This window comes from Alexandromys fortis, unplaced genomic scaffold (genome assembly GCF_014885135.2).
Source record: "Alexandromys fortis isolate MF-2015 unplaced genomic scaffold, M_Fortis_MF-2015_v1.1 scaffold_60, whole genome shotgun sequence".
In the NCBI taxonomy this organism is placed as follows: domain Eukaryota; kingdom Metazoa; phylum Chordata; class Mammalia; order Rodentia; family Cricetidae; genus Alexandromys; species Alexandromys fortis.
In genome coordinates this window covers 7,111,097-7,126,904 of record NW_026067946.1, presented here as the reverse complement: position 1 = coordinate 7,126,904, position 15,808 = coordinate 7,111,097, and positions in this window count along the sequence as shown.

Below are 15,808 nucleotides of genomic sequence, written 5' to 3'. Positions count from 1 at the left end.
CAATTCTAGGCACATTTGCCCCATCAAAGATGCAACTCACTTAAGAAGGAAAGGGCTCAGCCTGCCATGAAGCACACAACACATGGAGATTGGCCACAATGGGATGAGATTAGAGGACCAGAGTGGGACCTCAAGGGCCCCCAGCTTGGGACGTCATTCATTATACTAGAGAAACCGGGTTTCCTGAACACAATGCCTTTGGACTTTCTCAAATCAATCCGGCTATTCTAAGATTTTTCTACCCTCACATTCAACTCAGAGTTTGCAGAGAATTAAGATTTAGACACGATCATATCCAACAAAAACTTTGTCCATATTGTTATTGTATTTCTCGCTGCCTTTCCCTGTCAACCAGAAAGGCTCTTGCATTTCCTTTTAGAGATCAGTCTTTGTGTAGTGTATATCTTCTTCCTTATTCCATAACATAAATAAGACCTGTGACCATAATTTCCCATGCCGTGATGTTGTATTTTCAAGATATCCATCTTTGTTTTTAAAACCATTTTCTCATTCAGAAAATTTAATCTCACGAAAAATCAAAAAAGCAAATGCTTGTCTCAACCTGAAGCATCACATTAGTCCAAAACATTTGGTTTTCAGACTTAAGTCAAGCTATGACTCCTGTGAACTTACTGAACATCCGTGTTCTGTGAAGCAATAGATGGCATTGATGGGACAGGTAGTATTACCTGCGGGACAAGTGAGAGGAACAAAGCACTGTTTTTCAACTTAATAATGTCATCCTTGTCTGGCACATTATTGTAGTATTAGAGGATATTGGCAATGCTTCTGAGCTCCATAGCATTCCTATAAATCTTCCCATACTGTGTACAGTTTCTCTTTTCTGTTTGGTCCGGCAGCAAGGTCGCCTCTCCTTTGCTTTCTCTCTTTGCTGTGTCTCCAGAATCTCTGCCTTGTTTTCCACACCTTCATTTCTCTTAATTTCCATAGGACTAAGACACCAGATAAACATATCAGATTTAGATGATTAAGAATTTCAGCAACCAGGTGAGACTGTCCTCATTTAAAGATGTTACACGGACAGTGTTTTGTTAAGATTTTGAGACTAAATGTGTGAGCTTTGCATGCATGTGTGGTTTGTGGTACATTGTACATGTGGTAGCCTGGGCGTCTTTAATTTATTCTACATACCCTTTAAAAGGATTAGTATGCTAAAGTTATCAGAAAGGGAAGATTTCCCAACATAGTAATATTATCAAGATTGCTCTATGTTTTACATATGAAAAGGATTTAGGAAAACCCTGGAACTTGTCAGGGTTATTTTAATTGAAAGTCCTGTGAGTAGCTTCCTATGGCTCTATGGGTTTCTGGGTACTTTGGAGAATGAAGTTGGGTAGAGAATTAGGGAATATGAAAGGCAACTGGAAAAAGAAGGAGCAGAGATAGGACAATCACATTAACAGGCCACATGTGAAGTTCATTGTCCACATGGGGTCTATGGCTTTCAATTAACCAAACCACACTGGGACATCTGGTGCCTGGAAAATATTACTTCACTGCACAGCTCTCCAAATGGGAAGCTGCTTTGTTTTCTCAGAGGTCTCCTTGGAAAGATACTTTTAGGAGCACTAATAAGAAGAATCCCATCAAAGTCTTGTCAGGCCACTGCCATTTTTCCCATTCATATAACAGAAACTATTCTTATTACATTGAATTGATTCCTCTTATTCCTATGCACATTTAGCTAATGGATAGACCAGAATAAATTTGGATAATTGCATGGCTACAGGAGTCATGACAGTGGGTGCTGACTGATAAAATGGTGGTCTCTTTATAGATAGAAGAGAAAAAGAGGGAGATTCCTGCACTACATGTCACAAGACTTGATGGTTTTGCTTCACCGGTAACAGGAATTCCTCCAAGGGTACATCCTTGGAGTTCTACTGATGAGGTCGTACCAATTGCTGATTTCTTTATTAGATAGTTGGTCAGGATTATCAGGGAACCTCTTTCTGTAATGAATAGCATCAGCTTCCTTTCCCCTTCCTGCTTCTGTGCTCCGGGTCTTTGCTTCTGGCTGTGAGCTGAAGCCACTGCAAACCAGCTTTTTCACTTGGCCCTTCAACTCCTTAATGATGTCAATGATGTCTTTGTTAAAATAAATGAAGAGTCTGAGACACCCATGAAGGATGTGCACACAGACTTCTCATCATGTGCTCCTGACGTGTCATCTCATCTTAATCTCTTCTGCAGGTTTGGAGGTGAGGCCCCAGAGAGATGGTAGCATGAGGCACAATTTCCCTTTACAGTATTTCCGGTCAATTATCTACGGGAGAGGAAGCTCAGGGGACAGAAGAATATTGATGTTTCTAGAGAGGCTTTCATGGCTCAGCTCAAAAGCTTGAAAAACAAAGTGTGTTTTAATGGGAAATCTTCGCCTTCACTACAAGGGATGTTTGAGCCTGATAGTCTGCATCGCTGATGATACGGGCATTAAAGCATTTATTTTGGTTGTATTTCAGAATGAAGGACTGCTTCATGGTTATTTGTTTTGCTTTGTCTTCATAGAAGAATCCATACAGAGATGAAGTGCCTACCTGACAGATTACAGACAGGAAGTACAGATTAATAGAATTCCATGCCTTTGTAACTTTTGTTTGCTTTATGGGATCAGCAAAAAACAGACGCATGAGTAACACCAAGTCCAACCTTCACGCTGAGATCTGAAGGTGTTAAATGCGCAGTAGACAACACAAACTTCATGGTACGCCTCTGACATGAGCCTGGATAGTGTGCCCCAGACTTCCGTCTGCTGAGAGTTGGCTGAGCTGGAGAGACTTGTGTGAACAGGCAGGACATGCTGCAACAGCAGGGGCATGCCTTCACTGACTGACGCAACAAATGCATGTATCACTCACTTGGCCCAAACACCAATCCTTCCTGTCCTTTGTCAGATTCATACAGACTAAGGAACAGTTTACAAGGTCTCTGAGCAGCAGCCTTGAGAGTCCCTTTAGCCCTCCCATGCATTGCTCCTCCTTTCCCAGCTACATTTTCCTTCCTTTTATGCTCCGTTTTCTTACACGGACTTTGTAATTTCCCACTTTGGAGTGCCTTGCTCTCCCTTCAGGACAATTGTATTCTTGCTCAAATTCTTACTTGTCCATGGATTGTTTGTCATTACAGGTTTTTTTTTTATTAATTCAATTTTTTATTTCGTTCCCACCACCCAGTTTCTTGTTGGGAAACATGTTTCTGTTAGAAGGGAAAGACATTTTAGTTCTTCTAAAAGGATGAGATCGATTTGCATCATTAGCACGATCCTAAGACATATGTGGAGAGCAGCTGTTCTCAACCTGTAGGTCGCAGCCCCTTTGGGGATTGAATGACCCTTTCACAGAGGTAAACTAAGACCATCATGCATATCAGATATTTGCATTACAGTTCATAACAATAGCAAAATTACGGTTATGAAGTGACAATGAAAGTAACGTTATGGTTGGAGGTCACCAGCACACGAGGAACTGTCTTAAAGGGTCTCAGCAGTAGGAAGGGTGAGAACCATTGGTGTAGAGGGAATGAGTACCGCTGCAGTTGATGATACACAAGTGTAGAAGCAGGAAATCTTGGAAAGCTCTCAGAACCATGCTTTACGAGAGAAGCCAGGAAGACAAGATCTCCTGAGTAAACTGGGAACAGGGGGACCTTGGGAGAGGATTGAAGAGGAGGGGAGGGGAGAGTCAGGGAGAGGAGCAGAGAAAAATGTAGAGCATAATAATAATAATAATAAAGAATGAAGCCAGGAGCTCATTCGTTTAGCTTTACTCAGGGACTTCTGGGAAAAAAACGTCAGGTTTTCTAAAGGGATAAATCAAAGTGTGTCTCCATGTCATGGATGTACTTTGCTGGAATAGCTGTACATTGGGGAATAGCTGGGCTTTCAAGCAGCCCAGTGGATTGGAGCTACCATCATCGTTGGGATACCTCATTTGGTCTTTTTACTATTTGTTCAAAATTTTTCTACTTTTATTATTGAAATCAAATTGTTTATTTCTATTTTGGCTTCACGGTGTAATGTTTAGCGCTCTGGACTCTAAAAGGCTTAATATCTATTTGTGCTGCGTGAATATGAGCGTTTGCCTGCCTGTATGTATATGTATCACGTGTGGGCGTGTTGCTCATAGAGGCCCAAAGATGGCGTTAGACATTCTACAGACCACTGCGAGCCACTCTGTGGGCGCTAGGACTGAACTGCTCTTTTCAAGAACACTAAGTGCTCTTAACTGTTGAACCCATCTCTCCAGCACCTGGTTCAAGCTTTGTAGCTGCATTGTCTTCATGTATATGCTTACTTCCAGGCTTGGATTGCAGGTTCTATTCTGAACATCTCCAGGGCCAGAAACACCTTGTCTCTCACTACTTGAGTCTCTTCAACCTAGAGCCATTTCAGTTAGGTAGGTGGAAAGAAAGAAATACAATTTAAATTGACTTGTTTTGGAGCTTTAAATTGAGGGAAGTGTTACTATACCGGTAATTAGGAATGGATGGAGGTCATGGGTTTAAAGCAAGTAGACGTCTACTTGCTTCCCCAATATTGCTTAACCTTGGTAAGTGAAGAAACAAAGGAAGTTTTAGAAGGAGATTGTAATCTCTGGACATAGTCTTTCTTCTTGAAAGTGGCCTTTCCAGAATGCCAGCTTGTCACAAGACACATGGTAGGGAGGAAGTAAGCTTGTAAGTACTTTCCAGCCCTCACATCTATAACCGGGACAGCCTCTCTCTGGCTCAGGAAGCAAAAGAGATGGAATCAAGCCTGCCAAGACAGCAAAAGCCTTTTCAGGACTCTGATCTGTTGGATAAACAGTTTTCCTTCTGCTCCCCATCCCATAAATAACGTGCTGACTCAGACTTATTTCTGTGTGTATCTCAGAATATAAAATCTTTTATTAACCTCAAAGTAATGAGGCCTATTCATCTAATTGATCACCTTTCCGCAGGACAGATACCCAGAACAGGCAGGCAAGGAAATGCAGGCAGAACTGAAAAAAAAAAAAAAAAAAAAAGATGAGTTACAGCCCCTGGGTTGATTCAGTCAGTCAAGTCATATTCTAGTTGCATCTTAAAGCACCATGTGCATTGGTATTAGAAACCAAATACCTTCGTAGAATAGTAGAAGAACTGATAATAATAATTGTTATTTTAATTTTGGGTGTCTAAAAGTACCATTTTTTGTTTTGCTTTTTAAATGTTTTTAATTTTTTTTTGCCCAAGATTTTTAGATACATTTAACTGAGAGCAAAGGAAAGGTCCAGGAGGGAAGAAGTGAGAAATCTAATGAGTACACACTAGCAAAATAAGCAAGTGTTGTATTGCCAGGACTAAACTAAAGCAGTACTTTCTCTTTTCTAAAAGCCAACTTTATAAAACTTATCTATCTATCTATCTATCTATCTATCTATCTATCTATCTATCTATCTATCTATCTTCTATCTATCTACTTACTTATTTATTTATTTTTAAACTGTTTTTATTGAGCTATATATTTTTCTTTGTTCCCCTCCCTTACTCTTTCTTCCCCTTCTACCCTCTCCTATGATCCCCATGCTCCCAGTTTACTCAAGAGATCTTGTCTTTTTCTACTTCCCATGTAGATTAGATCCATGTATGTCTCTCTTAAAGTCTTCTTTATTGTCTAGGTTCTCTGGGATTTTAAATTGTAGGCTGGTTTCTTTTCTTTATGTCTAAAAGCCACTTATGAGTGAGTACACATTGTATTTGTCTTTCTGGGTCTGGATTACCTCACTCAATATGATGTTTTCTAGATCCATTCATTTGACTGCAAATTTCAAAATGTCACTAATTTTTTTCTGCTGTGTAGTACTCCATTGTGTAAATGTAGTACATTTTCCTCATCCATTCTTTAGTCAAGGGGCATTTAGGTTGTTTCCAGGTTCTGGCTATGACAAACAATGCTGCTATGAACATAGTTGAGCACATGTCCTTGTGGTATAATTGGGCATCTTTTGGGTATGTACCCAAAAATGGTATTACTGGGTCTCGAGGTAGGTTGTTTCCTAATTTTCTGAGAAATTACTATACTGATATCCAAAGCGAATGTACGAATTTGCACTCCCACCAGCCATGGAGTAGTGTTCCTCTTACCCCACATCATCTCCAGCACAAGCTGTCATCAGTAATTAGGATCTTGGCCTCTCTGACAGGTATAAGATGGAAATTCAGAATTGTTTTAATTTGCTTTTCTCTGATGGCTACGGATGTTGACCATTAAATTAAAATGTTGCACATAAATAAAAACAATACATATTAAAATTATAACCAAACCTAAGGTCTATGTAATTCAGTGAGCTTCTATACATTTATTATAACAATTCAGAACTGAAGCCATAGAACTTAGCATTAAGTTCTAAGCTCTCGTTATCAAATTTATTTTATGCATGTATCTACTACCAAGACAAAATATAAAATAAGTAAATAAACCCATTACTGTTATTATTCTGGTATTAGAACCAGAACAAAATTAGCTCTATATCCTCTTTCATAACTCATGTCTATTAACTACATTCTATCCTTCTTCATGCCCTAATATTTAGTATTCTTATTCCCTTTCTTATTTTTATACTGTACATCTGTGTGTGTATACGTGTGTGTGTGTGTGTGTGTGTGTAGCACTATTAATAAAAACTCAGGTTACAACCTGAAGGTCAGAAAAGCAAAACACCCATGGACTCTTACCTTGATCTCAGTCCGAAAATGATGATCCTGCCTCTATGGGATTCTGTCTCTGAGCTGTCTCCTCCCATTTACTTTCCATTCATTTGTTAATGGACAGTTTGTGGATACAGCTATCTCTTTGGTAGGATATGGAGTTCCCTGGGTATATTTCCAGGAGTGAAAAATCAGAGTATATATCATTTTATTTTTAGTTTTTTTTCTTTTGTAAAATCTGCAGACTGATTTTCTTTTTATATTAAATTTATTTATTTATTTATTAAAGATTTCTGCCTCCTCCCCGCCACTGCCTCCCATTTCCCTTCAATGGCTGTAATAATTTCTCAGTAAGTGCAACAATGGTAATAGGTTAAACTATATACCCTTCCTTTCAAAAAGGAAAGTCATGCAAAATAATAATTTAAAATGTCAGTGTTTATAGAAGCAAATATGGGAAAAATTACTGGAAAGAGCAAAAAAATATGTTCTGCTTTCATAAAAAAGAAATACAGAATCTCGCTGAATTAAAGTAGTCAACCCTACACAGAAAAGTACCCATACACTTAATTAGCTTAAGCCATTAGTGAACACTGTCGCTCATTCATCATTCATTCCTTTATACCCCGGCAATGCTTACGCATGCATGGGCAGTCCATTTATGGCGGTTCTCCAGTTGTTCCTATCCTGGGCAGTCCTAGATACTTGTGTTATTGCCATATCCAAGGTTCCACAGTCTTCCCTTACGCTGTCTATCCAGAGTTTTCTGGGCCTTTCTCCTCACCTTATCACATGCACTCCTCCAAGCAGTGCTATCTTCCAGTATCAACCGTCATTCATTCTCATAAGATGGCTGAAGTATCTCAAGCGCCATGGTCATGTCCTGTAGTTTACTTCCTTCCGTAGATGGAGACGTTTCCTAATGTCATCATTGCGCAGCTCGTCTCTTCATGTGATGTCTAGAATCATCCAGAGACACGCCATCTCAGACACATTCAGCCACTGTTCTGGGGAGCGTTTCTTCATCCAGGTTTCAAAGTTACAAAGAAGGCAGCTGAAGACAAGTGTCTCATAGACTTGCAATTTTGTTGTTGTCCTTATGCTTCTTGTTGATCAAACTTTTCCTAGTATCAGCAATGCAGCCCTCGCTATCCCTATCTGCCTCTTGATGTCTCAAACAGTTCCCTCCTTTGAACTGAGATTTCCTCCCAGATAGCCAAAGTTGACGGTTTGCTTGAGATTCTGATTCTTTATTACAATGTTAAAATCATTGTGTGCTTTTCCCAAGTGTTGTGTCTCAGTCTTCTCAATGTTTACTTTCATACCAAGGCTTTCACTGACTTCCACCACTCTGTTTACCATGGCCTGCAGCTCATTTGGACTTTCAGCAAGTAGTGCTGTATTGTCAGTAAAACACAAGTTATTGATTCTCACACCACCTATCTTCACACCTCTCTCCTCATCCTCCAGGGCTGTTGCTATTATTAATTCCAAGAATACATTGAGGAGTAGCGGTGAGAAGGCACATCCCTGCAACATTCCCACGACTGTCTTAAATTTATCGCTTAGTTCTCCACAGACTATGACTTATGCAAAGGAATTTTTATAGGCATTTTCTAGTATTCTTAAGATTTTTCTCTGGTTACCTATAGAACCTCGTTGTTTCTCAAAGTCTTTTCCTCCAGATGCTATCGGATGCCTTCCTGAAGTGCCTTCCTGAAGTCGAGATAACAGACATATAAGTCTGGGCACTCATCAAAACCTGGCTTGATATGTTTCAGTAAACACTGTCACATTGGAACTGTGCCCCCCCCCATTTATCTTTTGTTTCCTTTCCTGTTGCTTTTGTCCTGAAAGACCCAAGCTGAGTTTTCAATACAAAAACAGCGTGGCTGCAAAGCTCAAAATGTTTACCATCTGACTTTCTGCAAGAAAAATCTGTTGATCCCAGATTTAGACATAAAACAAAAGGAGATCCAATTATTGGGTAAATAATCCTACTCAATTTTCAGAATTATTTTCTACATTCCTTCTGTTGAAAAAAAAAACAAAAACAAAAAAAATGTTCCTATGGATGAAAGACAACCACTGAATGCTTTAGGATCACCATCAACAAAGATAAATGCCAGATAGGTGCTAGATAGATAGATAGGTAGATAGATGATAGATAGATGATAGATAGATAGATAGATAGATAGATAGATGATAGATAGATGATAGATAGATAGATGATAGATAAATGATAGATAGATGATAGATAGATAGATGATAGATAGATAGATAGATAGATGATAGATAGATGATAAATAGATAGATGATAGATATATAGATAGATAGATGATAGATAGATAGATAGATAGATAGATAGATAGATAGATAGATAGATGATAGGTATGTGGTAAATTCATGACAGATGGCTAGAGGATAAAGAGATAAATAGATGATAGACTTTTATGCATCATCTCTGAAAATAGGATTGGGAAACATTTCAGATTTACTCTTTAAGAAAGGCGTTGCTATATGAGGCAGAGGATGGCTCAGCTGGCTTCCTTCATACTGAAATACGAGTGCTAGCATCCATCCACATCAGATCTTTGAAATTTTCACTTATTATTGGCTTTATCCTTAAGAAGATGCTGTTTCATTCAGCCTCATAAATCACACGAGGAAAATACAGTCAAGCAACAGACTTCTTGCATTATGGACTCATTCAATTAGACATTCTGGAGGGCAAGATTGCTTTAGTCCTGAAAGTGGAACAGCATCTCAGTAGAAATTAAAAACATAAAGGAATGTGTTCAGGTAATTGCTTATTAAATTTTCAAACCCCAATGACAATAACAAGTTTAAATTGATTGCTCAATATGTTTAAACTAGATGATGCGGAATATATAACCAGGCTGCACCAGTGAGGCCTAAAGTAAACCTTATTGAATAGTTAAGTACAGCAATATCTTCTTGCCTCTGGGACTTGGAAAGAATTCAATAAGGCTGCCTGGGATAGTGCAAATTAAATTGTTACTAAAAGTACAACTCGCTCTAGTTTGTAGTGACCCTAGCTCACGAGGTACCGCATCAGCTTTGGGCCTCAGCGATAGGAAGCAAAGATACTATTGCTGCCTCTAGAGAACACTCAGTATCAGTTGGGATTTTCCCTCAGGAATCCCCCTGGTTTCCCACTTGTTCATCTTACTACTCATGCATACGTTGGAAACCAAATTCAGCCTCATTTTGTAATGAAGTTTTCTGGTCTTTGCAAGCCCAATTGGGCACACATATTACTTTCAGAGGAACTGTGAGATATTATCAGAATTCTTTTCATAAATATTCTGCTTAGTTGGAATTTGGGGAATTCCTATGTCAATGAAAATGCAAAATGTTCCACTTTTAAAATCAAGACTCCCTGTTTTGATGATGGGTTCTATGTACGCTGTAGTCTGTGAACGATGAACAAAATTTAATATCTGAATTTTAATTTTCACTCTTCTAGAAACAAAGGAATTAAATAGACAATCTCTTACATTGCTCCTCACTGTATCTTTTAGGCCTTACAGTATTCACTAGTGTATGGAGTTGTCATCTGAGGACTTTAGATCAATGTAGACAATGCATTGCAGTACCTGAATCTAGAATGTAAAGTTGGGAAGTAAAAGAAAATGGATTTTCAACACAAGTCAAAATAAGAGCTGATAAATATGAAAATTAAGTTTCCCAAAGCATTGGTCCTCGGGATTCACTTGGGACTTAGCACTGCATGGTTTTCTCCCTTATTTTTGTGCCTGGGAGAGACTGGAAATTGAACTGTGATATATAGGAAAGGCTGTTCTGTATATAGTCTTTGTGATAGGGAAGTTTATTGTGCACTCCCAGAGACTCCTAAAACTTGAACAGTGGAAACACATCACTGGGAAAAAGAATGAGGGTTGGACTGGAGAGCAGTCATTAGGAGGAAGAGACAATAGAAAAGAAAGAACTGCTCCAAATTGGAGAACTATACTAAATACAGAGCTTTCGAAGGGTTTGAAACCAAAACTGGATTTGCTGTAGTCTTCTTTTATAATTCCAGACCCTGACTATAAATGAGATAGAAGTGAATTCTATTGGTAACGACCTTTATTTTTTACTACATTTTTTCCAGACTTTTGGGGGTGTTTAATAGTAATCAGTGGCTTCATCAGACTTATATTTACCCATATACCCGTTCTTGTAGTTGCCTGTCATAACCATCATGTGCTGGTAGATGATCTTGTGTGCTGTGATAATAAACAACTTCTACAAATTAGTGATAAAGTCACAAAAGTTTGCTTATTTCTGAGGCATAGGTCAGCTGGTAATCTGAAACCAGGGAGGCATGCTATTTACACAATTGCACTCTGCCTCTTAAGAAAACAAAACCACTTCTCTTCATACTTCACTGACCACAGCTTGCATACGATCATGTCAAAATAACAGAGAGATGTTGAGTATTAGCACATGTGTTCTAGAAGGTCAGAAATATTTGATAGAGAGCAGAATTAACTATCCTAGCTGGTGTTTTACTAAATGCGCTTGGAGCGATATCTGCCTTGGATGACTTATGACTCACAGTAGGTGACAAAAAGAGCACATATGAAAATAATAACATAGTAAAATTAGTGAAATTGAAGGATCTCAAAGATGAGATAACTAATGGTCTGTGCTTTATGTCTCTGCTACTTAGAGTTACATACCAATGGATATGAGAAACTCACATTGGTGACTCAGTTTCTTCATGCCAAATAGTGGGATGAAGATAATGCTTTCCTAATATTTTCTCTTCAGTCATATTTATGCAATATGATGTGTTTGATATTCTAAATTAGTTTATTTTTTAATATTAATGAGAGCAAACTATTGATTTGTAGACCTATCACTGAGGATCTTGGGTGACTGTGAGTTTCAGAATAAGGTGAGTTGGCTTTGCTGAATGTATCTTGCGAATATGAACTGAGAAGGAAGTGAATACAATCTAAGAGGCAGACTGTCTCTATAAAGAGTTGGTGAGGAAGGAGGAGACCTGGTGATACAGTGTCAGGGTGATTATGGGAAACACATCTCTCATGGCAAGCCAGGACGCTACGAAAGATTTTATGCAAGAGGTTTCAGAGTAGAGTATAGAAAAGTCAATTTGATAGAAGTGTGTGTAAAACATTGGAGAAAGCACAGTGCAGAGTGGGAGATATCTGTGTAACAAGAGGAAATAATACGGAGCCGGGCGTTGGTGGTGCACGCCTTTAATCCCAGCACTCAGGAGGCAGAGGCAGGCGGATCTCTGTGAGTTTGAGGCCAGCCTGGTCTACAAGAGCTAGTACCAGGAAAAGCTCTAAAGCTACAGAGAAACCCTGTCTTGAAAAAACAAAAACAAAACCCTTAGATATCATATCATAGCTCCAAATAGTATCTTTATGCAATTTTCCTTGTACATTGGTGCTATCAAGAAAGTATAAAGAAACTCATTAAATTAAGTACATTGATTTGTCTATTTCCTGCAAAAATTGCTAAATAAGAATCCATCCGATAAATATAAGAAAAGCTATGGGGTTGCTGGAGACATGGCTTATTGGTTAAGAGCACTGACTGCTCTTCCAAAGTAGTCAAGTTCATTTCCCAGCACCCACATGGCAGCTCACGACTGCCTGTAACTCTAAGATTTGACACCCTCATACAGATCTACATGTAGGTAAAACATCGATGAGCATAAGATAAAAATAAATAAATTAATTAAAAATGAAAATCTAGGGGCTGGAGAGATGGCTCAGAGGTTAAGAGCATTGCCTGCTCTTCCAAAGGTCCTGAGTTCAATTCCCAGCAACCACATGGTGGCTCACAACCATCTGTAATGGGGTCTGGTGCCCTCTTCTGGCCTGCAGGCATACACACAGACAGAATATTGTATACCTAATAAATAAAAAATAAATAAAAAAAATGAAAATCTATGGAAGAAATAAAAACTAGTGTAACCATCGAAGCCCAGAACCAATATGAATTCCATCACTACAGCAGCGATTGCTCCGAGGCTGTGAACATAATGATGGCTGGCTTCACTAGCAGACTGTTGAGCTATAGCCTGCTGCCAGCAGCTGCATTTAAAGCTGCTTTATATTTGAATGTGGGTTGCAACATTTAAGTATTATAGTTTAAACATTGGTTCGGGGAATGTTTCAATAGCAAACCAACCTGTATAGTCATAGGCTGGCTTTCAACTAAATTGCAGGTCAACTTAGGGTATACAGTGTGTTAGAGTCAGCCTTGTTCAGTAGGGACTGAAGGGAAGACAAAGTCTAGCCAGCCACTGTGCTTCTTTCTAGAAAACTCATGATGGTTGAACCCATGAATGTCTACGTTAACATGAAAGAAAAAGGCATACTTTTAAAAAAAATTCTTATCCCTCTAAGAAAAAGAAGACTGTGGGTTGAGGGTTGTGATGACCATCACGAACACACTATTTGAGAGTCTTAAGCAGATTTTCTCGGTGAGAGAAACAGGATTACATCAGTCTATTTTGTTTCTCTTTGATAAAGGGAGCTCTCTGCAGGATTTTTGTTTGTTTGGTTTTACTGTGTAGCTGACAGACTGAGGGCCAGTTTGCTGTCTATGCTAGTTAAGACTAGCATAAATAAATCATCCATGAAAATAGTTGGGTGAGAGTACATCCATAATTGATGATTCCTGTGATATTTATTGAGCTATACATTTTTCTCCATTCCCCTTGTTCCCTCCCCTCTCACCTTTTACCCTTTCTTTTGTCCCCCATGCTCCCAGTTTACTCAGGAGATTTGTCTTTTTCACCTTCCTATGAAAATCCACGTTTGTCTCTCTTAGGGTCTTCTAGTATTGTGTAGTTTCTCTGGGGTTGTGGCCTGTAGTGTATGCTGGTTTTTCTTTATGTCTAAAGGTCACTTATAAGTCAATACATATTTTATTTGTCTTTCTGTGTCTGGATTACCTCACTCAATATAATTTTTTCCTAGTTCTATCCATTTGCCTGCAAACTTCAAGATGTCAATATTTTTAACCGCTGTGTAGTACTCCATTGTGTAAATGTACCAAATTTTCTTTATCCTTTCTTCAGTTGGGGGGAATCTAGGTTATTTCCAGGTTTTAGCTATTACAAATAATGCTGCTCTGAACATAGTTGGACACATGTCCTTGTGGCATGATTGAGCATCTTTTGGGAATATACCCAAAAGCAGTATTGCTGGGTCTTGACGTAGATTGTTTCTTAATTTTCTGAGCAATCGTCATACTTTGTACTTCCACCAGCAATGGAGGAGAATTCTCCTTACCCAACATCCTCTCCAGCATATGTTGTCATCACTGTTTTTGATTTTGGCCATTCTGATAAGTACAATATGAACTCTCAGAGTTGTTTTGATTTGCATTTCTTTGATGACTAAGGATGTTGAGCATTTCCTTAAGTGCCTTTAAGCCCTTTGAGATTTTTCGGTTGAGAGTCCTCTGTTTAGGTCTGTACTCCATTTTTTTTTAAATTGAATTATTTGTTCTTTTGTTGTCAAGTTTCTTGAATTCTTTGATTATGGAGATCAGTCCTCTGTCTGATGTGATGTTGGTGAAGATCTTTTCCCATTCTGCAGGCTGCGATTTTTGTCTTGTTGACCATGTCTTTTGCTTTACAGAAGCTTCTCAGTTTTAGGAGGGCCCATTTATTTATTATTTGTTTATTATATTATTATATTCATGTATTATTGTTGCTCTCAATGTCTGTGCTGCAGGGGTTATATCTATGAAGTGGTATTCTATGCCAGGGCATTCAACTGTATCTAATCTCATAGGCTCTTCAACTGTAGAACAGTTGATAATTCCTTAGCACTTCTTGATTTTTGAATGTTGCTGCTGCTTAAGCTTGCATTATTTTTTTTCTTTGTGCTTATACATGCATTCTGTATTCTCCATTTAACATGAGGGGTTACTTTGCTCTCTTCTCTTTGCTTTGATGTATGATCCTGAAAGAACAGCAATGGGTAGTGTTCTCTCATCTCACAGACCTCTGTACCACCATGATTTCTGTTCTTCAAAAATGAAGCCAATTCCTTTTTAGTCACCTAACTCTACTTGAATTTCTTTCTTCTGTTAGTACAGATGTCAGAATATGAGCTGTCTTCTCCAACAGGGTATAGATGTCCTTGGGGCACACATTTAACTTTCCCCCCTGCTTCAAGCTCTAGTTTCTACATCCATTTCAAATGAAGTGAGCTGCTGTAGTTTCTTGTGGTATTATGCTCATTCATTTAGTGTAGTCTGTCTTTGTCAGAGTACTCGAGGCAACATGCGTTAACCACATTGGAACACTTTTTGGTATAGTCTTCTATTCGTGTGTATTGTTTATTGCCTGATAAACATTCTGTCTGTCTGTCTGACTGTCTCAGAAGAGCTCCCTACATCCAGGTGACCTTGGACTTTTCATTTCTTTATCTCCACTTCTCTGGTGCTAGGGTTATAGGATATTCCCCTATGGCCAGTTTATAGAATACTGGGGATTGATCCCAGGACTTCGTGCACCCTAGGCAAGCATAGTACTAATTGAGCTCCACCTATAGCCCCTGATACCTTTTAAATACGGATACCGTATAAATAAGCACAGACATAAGAACACGTCTACAGAACAACTGACTATATGCAGGAAAATGAGTAATGTTCTTAAACATCACTTAAAATTCACAGGGTTGTGAGGTACCTTTCATTTCCCAGCTGTGAATGAAAGCTTCCAGGTTATTAACCATATTTGTCCAGAAGTGTTGTTGCTTTGCAGTTTGTCTTCTGCCAAGCATCACGTCTGGGCATGCTTTCTCTAGTTCTTTAAGAGGAAGAAGGGTCATTATGGGCCCTACTGTTTGTCTTGCTTCATGAATTTGTATGGCTGGAATGACTTTCAAATGCTTTCTTTCTTTCTTTCATGGGCTTTTGTTTCTTTTGAGATTATAGTATAATCATATCATTTCTTCTTTGATATCCTTCTTCCAGTTGTCCTATATCTCCCTCCTTCTTGCTTGCTTTCAAATTCATGGCCTTTTAAATTAGTTGTTAATATATTGATAAATATATATAAACATACATTATATATACATATTTTATATATTACATA